Below are 25,334 nucleotides of genomic sequence, written 5' to 3'. Positions count from 1 at the left end.
ACAGCTTGAACGGACGGGCGGACAGACGGACGGACAGACAGACAGACATCCGGATTTCAACTCTACTCGTCACCCTGATCACTTTGGTATATATAACCCTATATCTGACTCTTTTAGTTTTAGGACTTATAAACAGTCGTTATGTGAACGAAACTATAATACTCTCTTTAGCAACTTTGTTGCGAGAGTATAAAAAAACGGGAAGTCACTTCCTTAAAATAATATTTTTGTGTAACGCACTCACTTTTTTTAATAATAGGTTGCCAGAAGGAAAGCAAAAAATATATATCCCACAAAAACAACCGCTATGATGCAAATATCTATTTAAAATTATTCAAATTAAATGTATTACACAAAAAAAATATTTACATTATAAATTTTAAAATAATGGATTTATTTAAACTGATTTCATTTAAAAAAAACCTTCCCCTGTAAAATTCCGAGTTTGTGGGATACATTTTTTCGGCGGTTATGGCTCGATTTATATGTTTACACGCATATCTTATTAAATTCTACAAGACCGCTAGAATATTATCCTAAATTTCAATTTCAAGTTGATCCGAGCAATAGTTTCGGAGATACAGCCTTGAAAACTTGTGAACTTGTCCTCAAATCTTTCCCGAAAATGTGTTTTTGTAGTCGATTGGCAAGATTTCCCGCGAACTACTCAACCGATCTTCATGAAATTTTATACAGGCCTTTGAGATACCATTCTGAAAGACTTAGATGAAGATTTTTTTTAGATTTTAAAAATTTGTAATAAAAAAAGTAACGCGAAATTTTCAGAGAAATATATATATATATATATATATTTTTTTTTTTTTTTTTGTTTGTCAAAATGTCTGCCAAAAATCCAGTTTTCAGTTTTTTTCCTTCGGCCAAGTTTTAAGCTAAGATTTTAAATGATGATCGTGTACGGAGTTATCCTGCCAACGCAGGCGCATCTTTATTCGAGGGGTCACCGGAAATGGCATCGCAATGGCCGAGTTTAAAGTATTTTTTTCTAAAAATTTCAGAATTCTAATAAAATATTCCCTTCCTTATATGAGAAAAAATGGTTTGAAAAAAGGCATAACAAAGACGCTAGAACACCTCCTTTGCTGGTCATCCGGACTTACAATTAGCTTTAGATAACTTAGAATTTTCCTGTTCAGGCACTAGATGAAGTATCAAAATTAAATCAAGTATTTCTTAAACTCCACGAAAAGCTTTGACATCCTCAATGAGGAATTTTTCAGCTCAAATTGAACTGAACCTTCATCTAGCATTACAAAAGATCAGTAGGACTATGCGTGTCCAGCCAGTATAACCTAATCTAAGCTGCTGTTCCAATGGAAGGAAGTATGTTTATTGTTCCAATTTTCCCGAAAAGCCCCTCCAACTGAATTATGAAGATGTTTCTTAACAATCATATTGAATAGCACATATCATAAATATGTACCTGCTTCTACTTAACAAGCTACACATTATTAATTTTAAAAATACCCTTATCAAAATACATACAAACACGAGTGGAAACATAAGCATCGTTTGCTATACAATCTGAAGAGCGAAATGATGAAACTCAATTTGTACTTGAAATAAACTTTCGACCGCCTGCAATGGCACTTCACTTCACATCCTCACTCCCCGCAACGCATCGCCACACAATTCGTAATAATTTATTTGCATGCCAATACTTATGCGCTCGAATGCCTCCACTCAATTGTCAGCAACAACAACAGCACCACACTTAAGTACAACAATCGGCCAGCCAACAGCTGGAAGACAACAAATGTTGCAACAACTACCGCCGCTGACCGGCGATTGCTAGACAACGATCCCAGCAACCAGCCAGCAGCCACCTTGTCTGACTATTTGTCCAATCAGCGATACAATGGCACTCATAAATACACATACACATTTACACGCCCGTATATGCGCTGCTACTTGAGTGCAATGCACATTCATATGCATTCGCAACTGCTTGCTGCACTTGCGGCATGTGGCACGCTGTGCTTGTTCCATCAACAGTAGGTGGAGCTGTGAATACGGGTGTAAATATGCATGCAGCTATGTGTGTTTGTAAGTAGCAACCAAATTTATTTGCACAATTGCAACAGATAGCAAAACACGCAGCAACAACAACAATATACTATAAATATGCAAAGAAACGCCAATAACAAAAGAAGCAGTAGAAAGAGCTCATGCAACGGCAAAGACAAATACGCTTACATGGCGAACGCTGAGCAGCTACTTGCCTCTGCTGGGTACTCTTGCCTTTGAGGCACTGAGGTAAAAAAAGCTTGACTCTACAAACGGTGCGCATATTAGCTGCAAAAAATAAATGGAAATTATTACTTGGCAAGACTAGCGGATCGTTTGCTGCAGATTTGCAGCCAAAGCTATGATTAAGTTATACAATATTGACCATTAAGGTGCGCAATGCCATGGTCAAATCGTGGAGCTGAGCTAGTTGAGCGCATGTGATTTAGAAGCCTTGCAGCGTAATAACCATATGCAAGCAGATATTACATGTTTAAACGTGTATGAAAAAGTGTTATTGTGTATATGTGTATATAGTATAAGCATGCAATTGTAGCAGCTTTAATTCCAAACCACATATTATATTTGAAAAATTGGTTGTATGGTGGAAATTTGTGAGAGCCAATCGATTGAGATGATTATATGATTTTTAAGATATGATTAATAATAAAATCACAAAATTCCGTGCACTTAATAGTATCGTCATTTTAGTAGTCTTAAAACAAAATCCAGTATTTGAGTGATCGTTTGTATGGCAGCTATATGTCATTTACCACGGATCTTGATAATAACCACTGAATACTTTTTTTACATATTAAGTAAACAACATATAAAGTTTCATGTCCTTAGCTACTTAAATGTAAGAGTTATAAGACAAAGTGCTGCTTTTGAACGAGCAGTTGTACGGAGGCTATATGTTGAAGTCAACACATCTTGATTTTCTCTACACACTTTCTATTTACATATACTAAGCAAACTTTTCGCAAAATTTGATATTCTTAGCTATTTGAATGGACGAGTTATATGACAAAGTCCTGTTTTTGAACGATTAGTTGAATGGGAGCTATGAGTTATATTCAATCCAACACCGCGATTTTTACTCTCCGTGTGTTATTCATACTAATTTATTGATTCACAAAATTTCTTATTCCAGGCGACTAATATAAAGGAATTATAAAACGAAGTTTTGTTTTTGAACGATCGGTAGCATGTTGCTCTACGTAACAGTTTACCGAACTCTATGACACTGAATACTTTCGGCACTTGATTGGTAAATAATTTACACAATTTCGTGATTTCGGTATTTCATTATTAGTTCACAAAAATTCTTATTCTTAACTGCTAGTTTTCCGAAGTTATGCTGTTTAGTGCCTGAATGACCAAATGTATAAAAACTAATTATATCCTGTGCACGGTACATTTGCCACGAAGTTTGTAGCACCCAAAAGGAAGGGTCGGAGAACCTATAAAATATATATATGGATAATCAGTATGACGAGCTGAGTCGATTTAGCCATATCCGTCTGTCCGTCTGTCTGTATATATACGAACTAGTCCCTCAGTTTTTAAGATATCGTTTTGAAATTTTGCAAACGTCATTTTCTCTTCAAGAAACTGCTCATTTGTCGGAACTGCCGATATCGGACTACTATAACATATAGCTGCCATACAAACTGAATGATCGGAATCAAATGCTTGCATGGGAAACTTCCTCATATAACGATATATCACCACAAAATTTGGTACGAGTTAATGTTAGTAGAAATAATGTAATTTCGAAAGAAATTGTTCAGATCGGCTTACTATAGCATATAGCTGACATACAAACCAAACAATCGGAATCAACGACTAGTATGGAAAACTCGAATTTGACGTGGTATCTTCTGGAAATTTGACATGGATTACTGCTTAAGACAAGAACATAATTTCCGAAAAATTTGTTCAGATCGGATTACTATAGCATATAGCATCCATACAAACTGGACACATAGTTCCTAAAATAAATACACCTGTGAAGTGTATATTAGCTTCGGTGCAGCCGAAGTTAACGATTTTTCTTGTTTTTAAAGTATTTATGTCACGTTGTGAAAATAGACGAAATCGGATAACAACCACACCTACTTCTCATATTGCACAATTTTAAATTCCACTTGATTCGTTCAGTTTCTAGTACACAAGAAGAAATTAATATAACGGGATAAAACTTTGCACGAATAATGACTTTATGACCAAAATTTGTTTAAATCCAATAAAAACTGTTGAAGCCCCTAGGTACCCCGGTATATATAGCTGACTTTTGATCGAAAATATCGGTCAATGTGTAATGTATATAACTGAAATTAATAGATAATTCTTCTCTCATAATGGTATATCTGTATGCCGAAAGCGGGTTGAATCGGACCAATACTTTCCTTAGCCCCCCTACATTTAAAATAAAGATTTTCGAACTTCCGCCTTACTTTGTACCGCATATATCGGCCAACATGTGAGTTATCTCAATGAAATTAAGAGAGAGTGTTTTATTCATAAGAGTTAATCTTTGTGCCTAAAATACATAAATTGGAGCGAAAACTCTGCCAATCCCTATATAACTAATATCAGGATTTTCGAACATCCCATTGACTTTACTCTATATAATAGGTTTTATGTACACCTTAAAGTATTTCCCTGGTTTTGATTCTTGCAAGTTAGAAGTGGATATAATGTTCAGTTGCTGTTTCTTACTTGTTTATTTTTTTTTTCTTTTTTTTGCAAATGTACTTGACCTGTAATCTATGTGTCTACGAATTTAGTGGGTGTTCATTAACTAAATTTCAGACCGCTACTTTACAGCATATCCTTTTTCCACTCTGACAAGCCGCAAGTAACCAGCATTTCATATTCTCCTCAACTTTGCATTTACGTCGATTACATCACTCCACAGCAATATTGCACCTCAACGACTGTCAGCAGAAATCTTCACCTCAGCTCTTTATCGTTCTCAGCTCGTGAGCATATTCCATCCATCCTCATCATTTGTATCATCAAACTAATCGGCTTACCAATCTGATTCAGCTGCTGCTGAAAAGGAATTTTTAAGTTATTTACCAGCGAATAGCGATGAGTAGGTATAAGTTGGTTGCTGAACAGCGTTTGTGTGCAGTCGCCATATTTTTGGTGAAAATCTTATTGGCGCCAAAGATATTCATTTGCACACTTTCACGAGAATTTAATTCTAGCCTGCTCAAAAGAATTTAGGTTATGTAGTAGCTTTCTTAAAGTGATGGAAAATAAATCATATGGTGTTTTTTTATTGGAGAATAGATGAAATATTAGAAATGCTATTTAAATACTGTCCGGTAGTAGAACTATAATAGTTACTACTGTAACCGATTAGTCATTCAGTCAGAGAACGTCTGGTGCTTCTTAATTAGTTGGTATTAATATTCACTATCAGTGTAGAGAGAGTTCTTCACGTAAAATACCACAACCAAAAGATGAAAGATCTGTAAAGCAGTAGGAACAATCTAAGATATTTCGAAATTACCGAAATAAAGATTTCAGTCTACTATAAATAGCACAAGTACAAGTACAAGCCCTTCCCTGTTAATTCGCTGTTAATTCTCTTATTGTGGTGTATGACAAAGCATAAGAAATTCCTAGGCTATATATTCAATATACTGTGCGCTACTTCTACCACTACTCCAATCTAGCTTGGAGTTAACTTTATCCGAAGTTTCTCATATGCTAAAAAATCTAAGTGTATAACAACTTTGAACCATAGGGAAGTAATTTCGCACAATTCAATAAAGAAGTCATTATTTTCACCAAAGGTTGAGGTATGCGACTAAAATAGGAACTGCGACTATAATAGAAGTGTCTTTTAAATTAGATTCGGTACTTTAATTTTTTTTTCACTATAGTCGTCGTCGATTAAAAGATACTTGCAGTTTTGATATAAGGTAATTTATATGTATATGGGCTAAGTGCTCAGAAGATCCACACAACAATTTGAGTTTTCGAAATATTAATATTAAATACTGACTTTAAAATGACTTGGACTCTAGATACTGATTTCTGACTTTTTCAAAAACTACTACTCTGCATTGCTTAAACAATTGGTAACAGCGTTTTTTGTTATTTCGAAAATAAAAATATTGTAATTTTTATTGGGTAGTGTTGAGTGGTTTTGTAATTTAAAACTGTTAGATACGCTGAACTTCAAAGCTTGTTCTTCATCTCGTGACGAAATGGCCAAGATCATGTGGTTGGCACAGTTGGCTTGACATGAGTTGGATACTCATGATTACATGATCCTTCTTAATGTAACTTTTCTTTATTTCAGTTGTCTCTTGCAGGAAAGTACAGTTTAGGTAGAAGAACAAAAAAAAAAAAATAGGAGTCCAACACCGATGTTCTGACAAATCTTCATAATGGCTAACGCCTACTAGGCTTTTGGAACGACGCTATCATTGACATTTATACCCAAAATATTAGCCGAAATCTGTTGAGTCAATCCATAAGAAATATTAAAATCCTCGACTAGCTCTATGATGCCAACACATAAATTGCCAAACACTGTTTCTTTAACTTTTTCGAGAGTTATCGTCAATAATAGGGCTAACCTTCACGGAATGTTTGTGCCACCCAAATACTTATGTTCGTGATTTGATGATATTGGTGCTGTGAACATTCTCATTAGATATAGCTAGCTGACTTTAAGCTACGAATGAAATTCTCATGTGATCGACACAGTCAGGAACGGTTGGAAGGAAATTCGGATTTACTGAAAATATATAAAATTTTAGCACTTTTCACTTCTTTTTTCATTGAAATATATTCAACTTTTAGTACTAAATATCTGTAACTATTATCCCTATTTCGTATTTATAATTGTATTTGATCTCGCTAAAAGCTCCGCCTTCCCATTACCGTGCAATTGTCGTCTAGTAATCGGCAAGTCAATGAGATTTGCTGAAGATCCACATAAAAGCACACCTTAATAGCTTATGGTAGCCACACGTTCATACAAAACCCATAGGCATCGAATCACTTTGCTTGCCTCAACGGCTCTGTGGCTCTATTAAGAAGGCATCGAATCGAAAACTCGTTGAAAGCTACTCGTAATAATGCAATAAAAGCAACTAAAGCAAAGCAACTTGTAAATAGTTTACGTGAACAGGGTACTACAGGACTCAGAAAATAAAAAAAAGAAATGGTAGAAGAATCAACATTATGCTAAAATGATTGATAAATTGATATATTGCCAGCGACGGCAGCGATATACTTTATGAGCTCATGTCTAAAAGGAAAAACTAATATTGTAAACCGTTTCTACCAATGCGCGCCTGTATGTGTATATATGTGAGTGGACCTACTCGCTGGAGCTTATAATACGAACGAAGAAAGATCAAGCAGATACTCGTGAATGTGGCAAGTGTTTGAGCGATGTTGCAGGCAAAGAAGAAAAATGAATTTACACAGCACAAATTTGCAAACAGAAAATCAGTAAGGTAAACAAAAATGAAATTGAAGCGCCACAACGCCAATGTTGCAACGATATAGAACATAAAGCAGGAGGCTTTGTCAAGAACGAAGAAATAGAAAAAAATAAAAAAATTCAACAACGATGATGAGTGATGAGACTGTGATGAGACATAAACTGTAGGCTGTGAATATACTCCCCTCTGTATACCCCAATCTAGAAGAAGAAGCTGCCGTGAGTTCAAGAAAAATTTTTTTGCAAAAAATATTTGCTTGATGTGGCATGTGAACGTTGCTGCTTTTGCCGTTCGGTTGAGGCAAATTGAAGGTGAAGACTTTTGAGTAGCTCAAGAGCTTTGCATTGACAGATTCGACTAGTTGTTGGCATGTAAAATAAGTTGTTCAATATGTAAGTACGTCTGTTCATTTTGGTGAAGAGTGTAAATAAAAAGATTTAATAGGATTTTGAAAAGCTGTTAATTGAGTGTGCTATTGCTTACTTTCGATTTGCATAAATTAGCAAGTTCAATGCTTCTTAAATTTAGCTGAGGAGTTTTGTGAAAACTATATACTTATATTCTAAGTATATTTTTGTATATTATTTATTTGTTTGAGATATGTACATACACACATACATACTATACATATGCTTCTGATTTACATAACTACAATAATTATTGAACTCGCTAAACTAAAATACTTTTTAACAGAGCGCAGTCTCTTTCCAGGAGGTGAGCTTTCACTCAGACATCAGAGCGACAAAACTTGCTCACTGTTTGCTCAAAATAATTCGCGACGAAGCACGAAACTATTCCAAGTTGTCTTTAATGACACCAGATTTTTATTGTATTTAAACAATTTTGTTCTATAGTTCCCATATGAAATATAAAGAAACTTATTTACTTTATTTACTATTATCCCAAATATATCACATCTTGCTGCAGTTATGCGATGTGGACATCTTATCCGAAAAGGGTCACTTCTCATTGTAATTGATAGTAATCAACCTTTCCCTCTGAAGAGTGATATTATTAGACTTCCAATACGTCACTACTTCGAAAACTAATGCTCCCAATAATTGTTTTCAAAACAAATCAGACTGCTATTAGCTACACAATCAGATTTGTATATATGTATAAATGATCAGTATGTTGATCTGAGTCGATTTATCCAAGTCCTTCTGTCTGTCTGTCTGTACATATACAAACTAGTCCCTCAGTTTTTAAGATATCGTTTTGAAATTTTGCAAATGTCATTTTCTCTTCAAGAAACTGCTCATTTATCGGAACTGCCGATATCGAACCACTTTAACATATAGCTGCTATACAAACTGAACAATCGGAATCAAGTTCTTGTATAGAAAACTTTTGCATTTGTCAATGTATCTTCACAAAATTTGGTATAGATTATTTTCTAAGACAACAATGTAATCTCCGAAAAAATTTTTTAGATCGGTTAACTATAGCACACAGCTGCCATACAAACTGAACGATCAGAAGAAAGTTCTTGTAAGGAAAACTTTTGCACTTGATAAGATATATTGACGAAATTTGGTACAGATTATTTTCTAAGACAACAATGCAATCTCTGAAAAAATTGTTCGGATCGGATCACTATAGCATATAGCATCCGTATAAACTGAACACATAGTTACTAAAAGAATGCACCTGTGAAGGATATATTAGCTTCGGTGCAGCCGAAGTTAACTTTTTTCTTGTTTATATAATATTATATTTGGAGTTATGGGAAATTATTATTCCCGTTATCAGACTTTTTTCTCTTATTTGTCTGGATATGATTGCAAAATCTGCAATAGAGAATTCGAGATAGTTGCTATACCGCCTTGGCACTACCGAATTTCTTCATGGAAAAACTATCCTTAATAATGAGCAGACTAAATAAATTTTTGTTTCAATTTAAAACTTACTTTATATTATTGCACAAAATCTATGTTTTAGTATCAAGCTATTCCCGAGAAGGTATGGCTGTTATTAAGACACTTCGTTGTAATCCGTTTTTTAAACAATTTCCAACGGTAGATTGCACATCATCTGCTGAGGAACACTTCAGACTAACAAAACTTAAACTTGCGTTTATTTTGTACTCAATCGATCACTCGAGGTTGAATTTAAAAAAATTAAACGAACATATATCATATGTAATTTTCAATCGGCTTATGATTTTTGAAATCCAACTTCTGTTGACTAATCGAATTGTTATTACTTTTATATAAAAATTTTGAGAAAAGTGAAGTAATTCTTCTTCTGCTATATTTTATGTCACAAAATCGGTGGATGCGAATATTTTGTTTTCTAAAAATGATTTAAATTTTTATACAGAAAATGTCGGAGCCAACCGAGACCGAAGGATCTAAAACATGAGCTCTGTTTTCGGATACTTCAAATGATTTAAAACTCAACATTAAGAAGGTTTCCAGAGTTCAAAAAATTCGATACGTGTTTCCAAAAACGTTTTTTTAATATTATAGTACTATTTTTTCAATAAACAATCAAAGGCAATTCATTTGAATTGCACTTCATGGTCAGTAATAAGTTAAAGTAGCCAGAGGCTATAAAGTCTGGTATTTACATATACATATGTACTTACAATTCAATACACTTCAGCACAAAGAAAATACACTTTAGGTTATAATATCGGTTCTATGAAACGGTAAAAATGAGAATAAGTTCATTTCATGATTTATTTGTTTACAAAACTTGCTATTGCGGGCACGAAATTGAGAAATTAACATAAAAATAGAAATAAATCAATAAACATCTATTAAGTCACTGCGAGGAGAATCTGCATAAAAATGGAGAGGCATCAAATGTACTATATGTGCCTACAGATATACTGGTAAAGGAATGCAGCTGCAACTGATGACTATAGAATTTTTACAGCCAACACAAATGTAATGCAACAATGCAAGAACAACAACAATTGTTTATGTAAATTTCTATTTTCATGTAAAATTTGAAAGCCCATCAAAATTTGTTGGGAAAATAAATACACAGCCCGCAGAACGTGCACAAATGAGTCTATCGACAGCAGCAGCAGCAGCAGCAGCTCGAAAGCAACTTGTAATTGCTTGTGTATGTACAAGTACATATGTATGTGTGTTTGCTGTGTTCATAACTGATTAACGCTGCATATATTTAAAGCAACATTGAAATTTACTAATGTGACGCGCAGTATGGCAACACCCACACTATTAAATGCTGTTGCAACGGCAGCAGCTGGCTGCTACTACAACTCACTTCTTTTCTTGGCTACAAAGTTGTTGCAGTGCGAGTAAAAAAATAAAAGCATGCAATTCACACTGCAAAGTTTCTTGGAAAAATTCTAAAATAACAATAGTAAAATCAACATTAAAACACAGTACACCCTCATATATATAATACTTAATGCATATGCACTCGTATACATATGCATGATTGTGCGTGCATGCTAAAATAACTACAAAAGTGAGACTACAAATTAACCCTTCGATGACTTCCGCATGCCCATTTGGCATGGTAGGTGGACTTCGCGTTGATATTCTCACTTTAAAGAAACCTATGTACAGTGGGTTACAGCATAGTTGAACCGTTCATTTACCGCGTCATTTATGCAGGATTATAGTTCAGTATGGAATTAGAACTCTTTAAATTGATGGGATCATAAGCTGTTTGAGATACACAAAGATTAGCAAAGAATGTCATTGAAGTTTTCTTAAAAGAGTACTTTCGGTTCGAGACTAAAAATTATATATACTAAATTTCGTAAACGTGCCTTAACACATACAAAAGATGTACAAGGGCTTGTTTTCCATAAAAGAACATGATGGTTCAGTTTGTATAGCAATTATATCTTATAGCAGTTCAAAATCGGAGATCCCACTCATATTACACCCCTCTCCATTCGGTTCGAAAACAGCACAGTTTTGTGGAAACAGCAAGGTTTTTGCGCATTCCGTTAGATGAATGCTAACGCTTGCCATACCAACGGGACTAGGTACCCGTTATAACAACAACAACATGTCTGGCAATAAATCTTATGCTTTTTGTTCAAGGTCAGTGCTACTAACGGCTAGTTTTTCTCATTTAATAGATATAAGGCTTGATATGACCGCACATGAGGCTCGATTTATCCACAAAAATTTAGACCTACGCTAATTATTTTAGCACAAAATGAACGGAAAAACTTCAGAGAGCAAGTGTATATCTTAAAGTAGAATGCTATATCGATGTATGCTTAAAAATTACAACATTTTTCATTATTCACGACTTAACTGACTAGTTTTGAGCCCAATGTTCTAATTCTTATTCGTCACTGCAAGGTAAATACCAATAAGATTTACACATCACAGTCATGTTCGGTGGCCTATGATGAGGAAGAGTATTTTACGTTCTAAACATTTGCAATAATATAAAAATGGTGATTTTAAGAATCAAAATTTTAACAAAGAACTGATCGAACGGTATAAATGTGATTCCTCCGCTACTCTGAGGGAGCACCAACTAACCTAACCTAAGTAGCAAAATTTAAAAAAATACACGTTATGTAGACCCGAATCCTCAGAAGTTCTCGTCAATCTCAGTTAACAGCGCCAAGCTCTTTTAGATATACTCATAACTGTGCTTAAAGAGCTGATTTGCACTAAATAGCGTCAAAAAATCGAAGGGTGAAAAATGGAGTGGAAGATATGGTTTTGAGGGTTGGATGTCTTGTCTCAAATATTTTTAATAAAGTAGATTAGCGGTCTCAGTCCGCGGTTTCGTATTGCCACATAAGTTATATACATTTTTAGTTAGGTTTAAAATTTTTACGCTTAGGAATTATAACTTCCAGTTTGTAAGTAAAACGAATTGAATATGCCGCGAAGTAGAACACATTTTGAATCTTTACATTTCACATTTTTAATTTGGTTCATCTAAACCAATGCTCACTGTACGTCCATTTCCAACTTGTCATAACTTTGTTTGTTCGAAGCCTTTATGTCTGTCGGTCTGCCTGCATTATGAATACTCATTGCTTGCATTTTTAGCTTTTTCAGTCGCTAGTCTGTTGCACTCCACGCGCTGCAATGCTCCAACGCTACTTCAACGGCAATGGCAAGAGCAACGGCAATTGCGACTACCAACGACTGTGATTTGTTTATTTATTTGTATTTATTTTCCAGTCAATATAAACGTCGTGAATATATTGTGTAAACAACTGGGGCAAAAGGTACAAATCAGGGTACATAAAAATGCAGCAACAACAACAGCGTGTGCAATAAATAACAAAAAATACATATAAATATCAAGTCGGTCGATTTAACCGCTCTCCTTAGTCGCTGCCAGTCAGCGAAAACTTAAAGATCTCCTTTTGTGCCAGCATTTCACCGGCATGGAATTGAACTGCAACGGATTTTATTGCTTTCGGAAAGTGCAGCGCGCACTTGAAACAAAATAAACAAAATAACTCTCTCGCACTTTTGGTGCTGCGCACATATTTACATATTGAAAATAAGTATGTATGTGAGTGTTTATAAAACAATCTTATTTGAACTCTGAAAGATCAATGTTCTTTTCGAGATTTGATTGGAAAGGAAACGAGTTGCAGAAACAGGAAATAGAAAATTATTAAAGCCATCCAGTTGATTAAAGAGTTTCTTGAGCAACAAGATATGAAAGTTCTATACGTTATTATTTGCACTTATATAATATAACCCTATAAAGAATGGCAGTATTCTCTTACAAAGTTTTTACCTTAAAACTTAAATACTACAGAAATGTTAGCTACCACACTAAAGCTATAAAACCACATGTGAAAAATGTTTAGCACAAAAGGGTGTAAGCGTAGCTTTATCCTGATTTTATCCGATCAGTTCTAAGATCTGATAATATATGCTCCATTCTGAGAAATTTATTTGAAAGATTCAGATTTCGTGAAGATATTTCCATACAAGATCGGTACTTTGATCAGTCAGCCTGTAAGACAGCCTACAAATGAGCAGTTCCTTTGGAGAAAAAGACTTGTGCAAAGTTTTAGATTTATATCTCCAAAAAATAAGGACTGGTTCGCATATATACTCAAGGCGTCAACCTGAATATTTATACCTACATATGTATATGTACCACATACTCTACACGATCTCAGCCCTTCTTTCTGAGCGTGAGACAAATAACCAACGATCAGTGGTATTTGTAAATCTTTTACTACCATAACACAGATAATATTATATACATATGTACATTTTAGATATGTACATATAAGGTAAAAGGTATCTGTAGGCTCTTTCTAGAAATCTTGGTAGTACCTATGTATCTACTAAGGTAAGTGTTCTTCTACATTGATGGTTGTTGAACCAATTCAGCAATGTTTATTTGACAACGTGAACACTGGTGGTCTTGAGGCCTACTATTTTATTTATTCGCATGTAATATCTAATACACCTATATGACAGGCGACTATGTAGAACATATTCAATTCCACTCTCCCAAAAGTTCAGATTGAAGATTTTCTGGAAACATTTTATACCTCAGCTAATTTATAATATTAAATATACACCGAATATTAATGTACACTTTCTTGCTGAAAAACATTTATATGATCAGTGGTTTAATTTTGACAAAGATTCTTCTTCAGTTCTTCTTTCTCTTCTTTTACCTTCAGCGCTTACAAGGAAAAAATTTTCATAGTCCCTGAAACAAAGGTTTACAAAACTAGTATGGAATTAAGTCAAACTTTTTTTTACAGTTATATTATTTTATTGTGTTGCCACCTGATTATAAATACATTTTTTCTAAATTAAATTTTGACATGACACATTATTAAAATCTCACAATTTTAAAACAAAGTTCTAAAAGGGTAGCCACCTTTTATTATTTTTTAAGAGTTCTCGATCAAGAATTAAAAAAAAAAAAAAACTAAATATAATAATATATATAATATATAATATGATAAATCGATGTAAATGAAGATTGATTTAGAAAGTAGCATAAAAAATACTTACCGACGTTGCCATCTGTTAAAATACAAATTAATAATTATGAAATTCTTATATAAAGTGGAATTTTAGAACTTACTAAATATTTTTTTTTGTTTTTTTTGGGTTTCAGTTAAAAAACCGATTACCCGCATGCAAAGCTGATTTCAATTCATAATTATTAGGTGTATAACCACCATTTTACCGCGACATAAAACCTTTTTACATCTCACATAAGTGCATAAAATCCACTTAAATTAATTACGAAAGGTGATTACATTGCTGTTTTTCTTTCATCCGCAGTGCAAATACAAATAAACGACATCACAAACGTATGTAGATACCCGAATATGTTGTATTTGCCATATTCTCTCTGTGTACAGAGTGTCCTGCCAAGCGTCAACGAGCGCGCGACACTTCTGTCCCTGTCTCTCTTTCTCGTTCTGAGGCCGTTCTTCCGTTTGCTGATTGCAATTCCGCCAAAGTAAAACCGAAACTGTGGCTCAAACAAAAATGTGACATATAAAATGTAGCTGGTACTTCTTTGGGAGAAACAGTAGCGCCTGTCAGAAGTGGTGGCTCAAGGCAGCAGGAGTCGTTCGTTTGAGGCGCGGAATAGATAGCAGCAGCAAATAAAGAAAGAAAGCGTTCACACACAACGCTTTGGGACATGAAAACGCTTCATTTTCGCAAAAGCAATTTGTGGTAGAATTAAAAATGGAAAATTAAATAAACAAGAAAAAATTGAGAAATTGAAAAGTGGTAGGCGTCAAAGCAAACTGGCAGCAAAAGGAAAGCAGAGCTAAATTAGTAGCAAAGCGGCGAAGTGTAAAATGTGGAGGCTGCAATCAAAACAGTGTGTGGATGGGAGAATATGTATGTGTGTAAACAGATAGATATTCGCTAGGGCAAAAGTAGTTACTTATGTAATCATTTGTGTTTTACTCAAACGAAGGCCGTTTCAAAGTCTTAGTGAGATTTCTGCTAACACTGAGAATAATAAATCTTCCTCATAGCTTCAGAACAAATTTTACTGACAAAAAAAATCCATTTTCACATATTTTTCTACAAACCTTTATTATCGCTTTAAAATTAGCATACTGAAACAATACGAGGATACCAAAACTGAATTCCATTTTCCGTACACTTGTTCGAAGACTCGACTGAGTTGGCTTTTAGTGTTTTCAGAGAATTTTGGTTTTTTCTATTTCGGCCCATTTTTAGAGCGCCATTCGCTAGACAGTTTCAACGTTATATTCATAAAATCACAACTCGTCACCAGTAAAGATGAGTTTAGAGAATGTGGAATCTTCACTCCGCGCCGTTTTTAGAAACGAATCAGGTTCTTGGTACGAGTCTAGCATTGACATGCTTCATATCCTAGTCCTAAACCAATGCATTTTAAGTCGATCCGCAATTTTAAAATCTTCTACTAAACCTCACACATAAAGCAAGATTTCGATAACTTCACGACCTTCACTGAATGTTTTGTGTCGCTCAAGTAATTCTGTTCGTGATGAAGAAGATTCAATGACCGCGTAACCATTACCACATTCTTCTTCTTCTTAACTGGCGTTGAAACCGTTTTCGCGGTTATAGCCGAGTTGACAGCAGCGTACTTTGCGCTACTGCGTCGAATACTTTCCGAGTTTGAGTGTTTTCGTTCTTTCGGACGACATGACATAGCCAGCGTAGCCGCTGTCTTTTAATTCCCTAACTATGCCAATGTCATCATATATCTCATACAGCTCATCGTTCCATCAAATGCGATATTCGCCGTGGCCAACACGCAAAGGACCATAAATCTTTCGCAGAACTTTTCTCTTGAAAACTCGCAACGTCGACTCATCAGTTGTTGTCATCGTCCAAGCCTCTGCACCATATAGCAGGACGGGAATAATGAGTGAATTATAGAGTTTGGTTTTTGTTCGTCGAGAGAGGACTTTACTTCTCAATTGCCTACTTAGACCGAAGTACCACCTGTTAGCAAGAGATATTCTGCGTTGGATTTCGTTGTTGTTGCTGTTGATACTGATTCCAAGACAGTCGAAATTATCTACGACTTCGAAGTTATGACTGTCAAAAGTGTTTTGGGGCCTAGTCGCTAGTGCGATGACTGTTTGTTTGATGACAGAAGATATTTCTTCTTGCACTCTTTCACCACCAGACCCATTTGCTTCGCTTCCTTATTCATTCTGAAGAAAACAAAACTAACGGTGCGGTGTGGTGATGTTATCGCATAGGAAACTCAAGATCTCAAAGAAATTATAAATATATATATTTTTTTTTCGAAGAAAAAATTGGTCAAAAACACATTTTATATTGAATTAGATAAAACTTCACACGAACAGAATAAAGGGTTATTTTTCGATTTAGAGGTCAGTAGGAAAATCTGGCCTGTATTTTTACTTTTTTTTCCATAGAAATTTCTATTCTGCAATAGAACTTTTTTCACATATCGTGAGGTACATATATCGTGGAGTGTACAAACAATTTTTTTCGGGATTTTTGACATCTGTCGGAGAAATGGATGGGTGCATGAGATGCGTTTTTCACTGGCGAACACGATTTCTCATGTTTCGATCAACTGAAACACAAAAACCCAATTTATTCTCAAAAAGTACGTAAATGGTTATCGTTCCTACTAGAATCATGACAAAATTTTCGTAAATAAAAAAGTAATTAACGTTTTTAAATTTTTTTAATAACTTATAAAAAATATAGGGACGATAGCCAGGCGTTTTGTGAACATTAAAAAAAAAAAAACAAATAAGCAAATCGGTTAAGTAGTTGGAGCGGAATCATGTTAGCTAGTTTAAAAGAGTGTGTTTTGAGAAAAACGCCTTTAAAGTTTGATGTGTGCACCCAGAGCGCTCCGAACATCGAGCAGTATTATTATTTTTGGGCCTTTTTCGAAACCTAAATAATATTTGATAAGAAGTACTACTCCTTAGATCATTACTACATAACATTCAGCAGTGGCAAATCTTTTGGCCTGTCCATATGATGGATTAAGCTACCAATCCAAAGATACAAACCTTCAATGATTTGGAAAAAATTCTAAAAGATCATGCAAAGAAGCGGAGAAGTATTCATATCTTATTCTTAATAAAAGTTGCTCCGATTACTCCCTTGGAAGGTTATTTAGTATAAGTAATTTTAGTCGAAGGAAAAATGCTTTCAGAAATTATTAAAATTGCAAAACAAAGTACTTTTAATTTTGCCAGCTACACAAACCTCAGTTAGTCCTCACTTCCTGGCATAGGTTAAATACTATAAAAATTATGTGTAAATGGAATAAAATATTTTCTTTTTTCATTTGCCTTAAACCCCAAATGCATAACACTATTTTATATTTGCCAACTTCAAAAGCTGAGATGCCTGTGCACACCCTTCTACCAGGGAACTTATCAGCATAATCACACGCTCAACAATACGCCCCTCTCCGCAACTCGCAGGCATTTAATTTGTGCCACTTATTTGCCCAACAAATAACTCCCTCTCTTATAAATATAAGCGCCTCAAAGCCATTAAAGATGTCACTGTTGAGTACATAAAACTCATAACAACAACAACAAAACCTATGTTTGACTTGCAAACTTTTGATGCCGCCTGCCGCGAATTTGCCGAACGATGAACGAAGCAAATTTATGGATAATTGTTTATTGATCATTGAATTTCCATTCTATAGGCAGAGCGTATGTCAAGGGAGGCAGAGGGAGTGGGTGCAAAAATAAATACATTAGTCAGTCTGGGTAGCCTAAAAGATTAAGCGCAAATTGAAAATGCAAAAATCTGCGTCAATTTCATAAATTTTGAAAAAAAAAAAAATAAACAAAACACCAATAAAAAATCGACAAAAGCAACGACAGAACAGTAAACATACAACTGTCAGTTCGATGAGATACGAAAAAGGACCTCCATACAAATGCACCACAGTCCCCTCACTTGCAACCGCAAACAAATTGTTATGCAATAACAACAACGCCAAGCATTAAGGATGCGCATAAGTGCTTTCGCACGTGAGCTGAGTTCGGTGTTACTCGCCGAGCGACGAGCGATTACCGCCGAGTCGGCGTGGGGGATAATGTTAAAAATTGACTGCCACAGCTTCACATAAAAAATCAGCAGCAAATCCCGGTGTTGGCAGTATTACCCCATCTCACCACCATTGCTTCACCTTTTTGAGCTTTTAAATTATTTTCCAAGCACGCATTAAAACAACAACAACGGCAAGCAATGACTTCCTTTGCATTTTAAATATGCCGACAATGGCGGCAAGAGCCACAATAGCAACAACAACAGCGATCGCAACATAGCTGCGTTGTCACCAACATTGGTATGTAGTCACGCTACCCTAAACCGTGGTAAAAATGCGGCACAGGTTACTAAATTCACAGGTGAATAAAAGCTGACAGCGAGGCACAGTGGACCAAAAGTGAGTTTTTTTTTATTAACAACAAAATTTGTAAATAGAATCTAGTGAGCTAAAGCGTTAAAAATATTTTAATGTAATTAAAAAATTTGGCGAACTACTTCAATTCCTTTGAATTTTATAATGATTTCATTTTTATATTTAAACAGCTAAAATATTCTATTTTTTTAACGAAAAGTCTTGTGCTTTAGTTATGGGCCGTGGTGCCGCCCTTCCATAGTTACAACGTAACATAGTATTTGTTGTTACTAACAAGTAGTAGATTATATTCTTTCTTTCTCACTCTCGTGCTCTCCAAGTGATGTCAGGACATCTTCCAAAATGCAATGTTTCTGGACATAAAGCTTTAAGCTCCATACAAAGCAACAAGTACAAACAATTGAAATGCACAGATCGAGAAGACTGCAAGAAAAGTGTAGAGCAAGGCACCGGAGAAACAAAAGATCATCTCTTATGCACATGCTCTGCATTGGCCAGACTACGCTGTAAGCATTTGGAGTCCCCACGGTATGATACACTGGAGGATGTATCGATAGTGTAGCCACAAATTCAAACACAGGTATCCTAGAGGAGGACTACTCCTCATGGACTTAGTAACTGAACTGTTCTGATATTGCAAAGGACCAAAAGTGGATTAGAAAGTAGATCATTTTATTTTCAACCAAATCCAGCATTTTTTTTTTTTTTTTTTTTTTTTTGGAATCAGAAAATATTTCATTTATAGTTTTGCTTTGTAGTACTAAATCGTGGTTTTGGGTTATATGTTTAGTGAGATGTTTATTTGGAACTCTGCTTGGAACCACTGAACGGCCTCTAAGAAAGTATTCTCATTTGAGGTTTTTTCAGTTATTGAGAAAAATTTGTTGGCTATTTCCCGCGAAACCATGAGTACATAATATAAATACATTCCAATATAAAATTTAAAATATTTCTTCATAACACACTGTGCACGCCGCCATGTAAATCTTTCACCTTCCACTCTCTTTCGACTAACATACGGAAGTTGCCTAGGAGCTAGCACTTGAAAAATCCCGACGATGAATTGACTGAGTCTATGGCATGGAATTTAAGGCATCGTTTGTGTGCGCCCACTTGTTTGACGATGTGAAGCAGCTGTATTACGCCGGCATGAACGCATTTAAGACCACCGACCAAAGTAAGGCTCAACATTTTGCAGAGGCTGTGGTTGAAATCCTTTAAAAGGATTTTCACAATTTTCGTGTTGACAAACAGCGGCGTGATGTCACTTTAGTGTGCGTGCATGCACTTCGCAATGAGGAGGCACCACAAGCACCAAACAACACCAACGCAAGCCGAGCGAGTGGGCCAGTGAGTGCAAATGACACCACAGTGAGGCTGACGTGTGCCTCCCCGATGGTTGGGCGAGCCGGTGAAATGAAGTAGAGAGATCACGCAGATGGCGGTAGGGCAAAAAGCAAAAAGTAATTGGAAGCAGAGTGTTTGCAAGTGCCAAGTGTGTATATGGTGGCAAGCAGGTGGGGTTAGGCGGGATAACAATTTACGCTTAGAACACGCCGACAACGCAAGAGAGAGCAAAGGTGGATGAGTTAGAGACAGGGCAGGAGGAAAGCACGCGAATCCTTCTAAATTATGCTGTATGGCAGGCCAACCCAACGCATTTGAAAACAACAACAATCAAGCAATGTTTGTTTTTATGCTTGAGTTGATGGTGGGGGTTAGAGACAATGGCTGGCCGATTTGATTCTGTGCCGTTGATTTCGGACGGCTCGAACGTGACTTGCATACAAAGGACTTAAACCAAAGCAAAAACAACAATTAGAGAGTGTACAGATAACGTATATACAGTTGTAGGCAGCCCTAGAAAGATGCATAGTAATGAAGAATTACAACAACAAGAGGCAAACGAGAACAACTCCTGGGCAAACAAAATCGAGCTTTGCAATAAAACAACAATGAAAAGCAAATTTCCGAGCATCGCAACAACAACATAGCCATAGAAACTGAACCTTTGCAATACAACAACAGTGGAAAACAAATTTTCTGCCTTCATAACAACAACAATAATAATAGTAACAACAATAGAAAAAGCAAGCACAACAACGCCGCAAAAGCGCAAGTGTTGAAATAAAAGCTTTAAAAGTTGAGTGTATAGAAAGTGAGTGCGAAATAAAGCGGTAAAACGCTTAGAAGCGCCACGATGCCAGAATGTGTGCTAGCGGACTGTACTGGCGCAAAACGAAAGCAGAAAGCTCTGTGTGTGAGAATATGTGTATATATGAATGGGCGCATAAATATTATGCAAAGTCAATATTTTTTAAGGCAACTTTCAGCAATCAGTTTTAGGCACGGTTCGCTGGCTTTCGAGTACAAAATGTGCGGTTTGTTTGTGGTGAGAAATTAGAGCGGAAAATTCTAGTAGTTGTTCGAAAAGGGTAAAGTTTTACTCAAAGTAAAGTCAAGAGGAAAAGTTGGTCACAAAGCGGGAACTTAAAAGAAAATCAGTTTCATTCAGAGTTAGTTCCAAAAGGACCAGTTATGCGTGCTAAAATAGGCCTCATCATTTTGAAGAAAAATATATTTATTACTAAAAATCCGTCTTTATTATTCAAAATCGCAACTAACACCGAAAGCGTTACATCAATTACAGCGATCTTTCTTATGCCATTATTGTAAAATGGTTTGATTTTTACTCAAAAATGGAGACAGAGACTTCGGTGATTTATTCCTAAGCGAATTGTTTTTTAATTTATAGATGTGTCTTTTAAATGTTAAATCTAAGTAAAGCATATGACTTCAAATTTTTCAACTGGTGCCCACTGGTAGAAACGTTGTTCAGTTCGCAGTGTGAACCCAGTATGGAATTGGTTTTGGTGACTGATAAAGTAAAAATTGGATGCATACAGCATTCACATGAAATTCGTATTCGTACTAAAGTTTCAAAAAGTTATACATGCTAAGCTTTCATTGAGCCACAATTTTATGTCAATAAAATTTCATAAACTGTTAACAAACGATGCTTAAAAGTAGTTGTGTCCACGTTCTTTTCGATCCTGAGACAGTCGAATAGGTAGAGGAATTTTTTAAATGGTAAGCTGGTATGAAATTGGTTCATATTTTGATCTTCAGCCTCCAGGTTTTATCACATTTTTTTTGTGTAGGCGATATGTTGGACCATTTTCATTTCGATGTTCACAAATCAAAATCCCATTTAGTTATAGTGGCATAAAAACTGAAAAAATTCATTTAAAAGCATTTATAAAGAAATTTTATTAATATCACAGAAAAATTGCCGAACTTATCTTCTCAGCATGTTCGAATTGTGTTATGCAGCGCTGTATGGGGTGATCCATAAGTCCGAGCAAATGAAATTTCTCTTTAATGAAATGCCTTTAAATAAACGTTTAGTATGAAATGAGCACTTTTTTCTCTCTATCTCTGAACTTTCTCTTGAGGTCTGACAGCCTTGTCTTTTGCTCCCTTCAAAATCTATTTTATAACGATTATGAAAACCAGTCAGTCATTTCTGTCAATTTTGGGAATGTTTGTATTTCTCTATCAAACTGATGTTCGTAGACCTTTGTCAAAGTGAGGAAAATTTTCTGAGGTTTTATTGGCCAAAGGTAAGAAGTTTTGTTGTTTTGTTCATTAAGAGAAGTGTCAACCTAGAAATTATGTTTCCAAAATCCCTCCGAGAGACCTGCCTACATCCTGGGATGAGTTTCTTTCTATGTCTAACCACTTTTCGACAGCTTCAATCTCTATAAACATTTGAAGTACTCATATCTCCAAGTTTATTACATCTCCTATAACTCCATCTCCACTTAATCCTGACCTACAGCTATCGGCATGAAATACCTATTTAGCATTACCAACATCAACACTGCAACCGAAGGAAATAATTCTCAATTCTCAACTACCCAGGAATCACACTTGCACATACTTAAGTGTATGTGCCAACCCCTTTCGTATAGTTCATACCACGCCCAGCGAATACTTACGAATGGGTCGCACACAATTTAAGCAGCAAATGAATTGAATTGCCAAATGGATTTCTGAATTTCTTAGTAGCCAGTCGAATTGTCTGTAATGGATGTACGTGTGCATGGAAAGTAATTTTCCGAAGCATTAAATGCCAGCATGTATGCACATAACAAAGAACGAAAGGGCTTAGAATCGACACTTGAATCTTTGGTAGCACAGCAAGTCTCCGAACATAGGCGTATTTATATGTGCCCCACATACGAGGCTAGTTTGATTAGTGTGTGGTTTTGTGATTACATGTATTGAGATTTATGGGTTGGAAAGAGAATTTGAAAACGAGTAAGAGTAAAACCGTTTGAGCTAGATTTTGTAACTCTTCAACTCGTGGATTCCTTTTTTTTTCCAAATTACTGATAGTGTACTTTACAGTATATAAAGATCCGAATGGGATTCGTATTTCTACCTTAGCCGCTTGTTTTTAAATACATGTGCTCATACTTGAAAAATTGGAATAAGATATGCTAAAAAAGCTGCTTCGTTTACTGTAAACCCGGAACTCCATTTTATCTCACCTTGATGTAGGAAATAAGACTGTAATGGACTCGTTAGCTACAAAATTCAAGAAACAAGTAAACCCATTATGACAAGCTCTAAATGGAAAGAATGAAGCGGAAGGTCATCGTATTCTTGAAGATGATCTGCTTCACAGCTCTCTGCACGAAGAACCAAGAGAGAGTTCAAGAAGCGAACTTATTCGATTCGAGGGGACTAAAAAGTGAAGCAATGAACTGGTCGTGCAAGATAAAGTTATCTTAACATCATATCAAAACTTTGTAGGGAAATGGCAGAAATTATTATTTCGAGTAAATGTTAAAAATATAATGGGTGGATTGAGAAATAAAATCTTGACTTGAGGCATGCAGAGACGAAGCAATAAACATCATTTCCTCAAATTACCCAGCTAGAGACTTTCAATATAAAACAAAAAAAAAATTCTCAATTGATACAAAGCGTGAGCCAAAGGTGGCGAGAACTTCGATATTTATGTTCGAGTTTCTCAAAATGTTCGCTAAACTTCGGGTATGACCCCGAATCGTATTTGTAAAAATAAAACAAACGAAAATTCAGGACTCTTATTATACTTATTTTAAACTTCAGAAGGATCTTGAAGCTCTATTTATCGCAGAATTAAAGAGCTGTAATCATTGAAAGGAATAACCCACCTATACAGCAGCCCTCGTATGTAGTACAAAAAAACAGAGAGTATATCAATAAATATAGACCAACATACATAAATATCGAGATGCTTATAGAAATTTGTGGCAGCACATTTGCTAGTGACTTTTGTACATACTCAGTTCACTCAAAAGTACATATGTATATCCCTAAGTCTCGAAATCTCAATGCGTCAACAGCCTAAGTGATTTTATTGCCATTACAGGCTGTGAGAGTTGCGTGTGCGTGCAATGAATGGTCAGCAACCCACTGTGTGTGCCACACAAACTAAACCTGCATATGCTTATATACATACTCCTTTCATATCTACACTCTCCTCTCTCTTAACTCTTGTTGAGCATTTGTTCATAGGCGTCATATTGCTTTCTTGCTCATCCGTTTGTGCCACATTTTGAGTGCGTATGCATATGCTACATTGTTGCCTTCATTTCACCCCTCATTTGTGCCACAATTTGTTGCAATGTGTTGATAGAATTATTGGCCATTTACTGCCACAGCATCTTTTGTACGAAATTTTAGTTTATAAGTGCATCCGTAATTTCGTTATGCCGGTCGGGTGGGTGGTATTCACTCATACCGTCATAATTCATTCATTTTCAATGATGCCCGACTGTTTGATCGGTTGCAGGTCACCATTATTTGAGTTAAATTTGTTTTGATTTCTAAAGTGATGGCTGTGAGGTGAGAACTCTTTAGGCATTGATCGAATGCAGGCAAACGACTTTGTGCTCTCAAGTGTATGGACTGCGGTGAGTATCAGTGTGAAGTGCCTGCTTGAGACTTGAATTCAAAGTATATTAATGGATTGCACTAGTTCACTAGTGAAATTATAAATATGGTATTTTTAAGCATTTATGCATTTTTAAGTGAATTTAATAATGGCATATAAAAATAAATCAAAAATTTTATGCTATATAATAATTTTGAACCTAATTTGCGCTATTTATGTCTGCAACCCAGATTTTAAACTGCATTGGCCCGCATTTTTTGTCTAGCTTAGTTGCTCACTGCTAGGGTACCGTAAATGGTAAGCGTTTTTTAGGAAAGGGATACAGCTTTTTTCTTTTTTTTTAACTTACATATTTCGAATAATAAATTATCTTGATCAGTACAGCGGCGGATGGAGTCATGTGTAGAAGTTCACGCAAGTGAGGAAAGTTCTCTGATCGCCATTCACTTGGGAGTGGCCAGAAACGATTCTTTTACATATGACTCAAGCAGCTCACGACTTCCGGTCTTTGACCAAGTATCCTCTGGGTA

Source organism: Bactrocera latifrons, unplaced genomic scaffold (genome assembly GCF_001853355.1).
Source record: "Bactrocera latifrons isolate USDA-ARS-PBARC rearing strain unplaced genomic scaffold, ASM185335v1 scaffold_291, whole genome shotgun sequence".
Lineage (NCBI taxonomy): Eukaryota > Metazoa > Arthropoda > Insecta > Diptera > Tephritidae > Bactrocera > Bactrocera latifrons.
The sequence above is the reverse complement of the archived record's forward strand: the minus strand, read 5'-3'. Positions refer to the sequence as shown.